The sequence below is a fragment of the Macrobrachium nipponense genome, chromosome 27 (assembly GCF_015104395.2).
Source record: "Macrobrachium nipponense isolate FS-2020 chromosome 27, ASM1510439v2, whole genome shotgun sequence".
Taxonomy (NCBI): domain Eukaryota; kingdom Metazoa; phylum Arthropoda; class Malacostraca; order Decapoda; family Palaemonidae; genus Macrobrachium; species Macrobrachium nipponense.
In genome coordinates this window covers 68117609-68119120 of record NC_087216.1, presented here as the reverse complement: position 1 = coordinate 68119120, position 1512 = coordinate 68117609, and positions in this window count along the sequence as shown.

The following is a 1512-nucleotide window of genomic DNA, read 5'->3' as shown; positions in this document are numbered from 1 at the left end:
CCCTGTAGGGGGTTAGTGCCGTCAGTGGACCTCATGCGGTGCACTGTAGACATTAGTTAAGGTTCTTCGCAGCGTGCCTTCGGCCCCTAGCTGCAACCACTTTCGTTCCTTTTACTATATCTCCTTTCACATTCTCTCCCTTCATCTTACTTTCCATCCTCTCCTAACACTTGATTCATACTGCAACTGCGAGGTTTTCCTCCTGTTACAGCTTTCAAACCTTTTACAGTCAATTTCCATTTCAGCGCTGAATAACCTCTTAGGTCCCAGTGCTTGGCCTTTGGCCAAAATTCTATATTCAACTCAACTCTTGAAAAAGGGCCACAGTTAGGGCCTGAAAGTACTCGAGTGTGAATAATAAAATGTAAATATTTATAAGTAAACACATTATACACAGTAATTTTGTGGGTTTTTTTTCAATAATAATAATAATAATAAAATAATAATAATAATAATAATAATAATAATAATAATAATAATAATAATAATAATAAGCAGTACCATACCATAGCATAGTTTAACGTAATGAGCTCCTAAATAATAATAATAATAAACAACAAGCATTCCACAGCATTGTTGACCTTAACAGGCCCTAAATAAAATTTGCGACGGCCTATGAATTGAATTACGGCCTTCGGGGAACAGCCCATTATCGAACAAAGAATCGAAGATGGAAAGTCAGAGTTATATTTTGTCAACTGAGCTCGAAAAGGGAAGAGTTTTTGCTCGAACCGGATACACCGAAATAACTCGATACTTTCGATGTGTGCCGCTTGATGACTTCATTTTACAAACCTAATTGATGTCCTTCTAATGAAGGTCTGCAGGTGTTGCCTGTGGGAGAGAAATAGGAGTCAAAGTTAGGATGAGTCAATGGAAATCTTCTGCTCCGTTTGATTGGATTTTGTCTCTTCGTTTGGCGTTGTGGGTTAAACAAGATTACATTGGCATAATGACAGTTTAATATAGCGCTCATTGTAAGAAGAGAATAAACATTGTTCAGCATAAAAACTGTAAAATCACACACAACCAGTGTACACCACACGCACACATATATGTGTGTGTGTGTGTGTGTATATATATATATATATATATATATATATATATATATATATATATATATATATATATATATATATATATATATGTATGTATGTGTGTGCATGTATGTGTTTTACCCACCCTACAGGGGGTGGGGTAGTTTAGCCTTACCTTGAGTCCATTTGGTATATCTCTCTCTCTCTCTCTCTCTCTCTCTCTCTCTCTCTCTCTCTCTCTCTCTATATATATATAATATATATATATATATATATATATATATATATATATATATATATGAATTTTTATGTATTCATCATTGTGATTCATATATGCATTAAGGTACAAAATTTGATGTCCTTTAAAATGCAATTCGAAGGTGATTTTTTTAGTTGATAATAATTTCGTCCTCTCGTGAAATCCGAACTTCTGTGAGTTACCGACTGGCCAACAAATGAGGTATAAATTGAAACC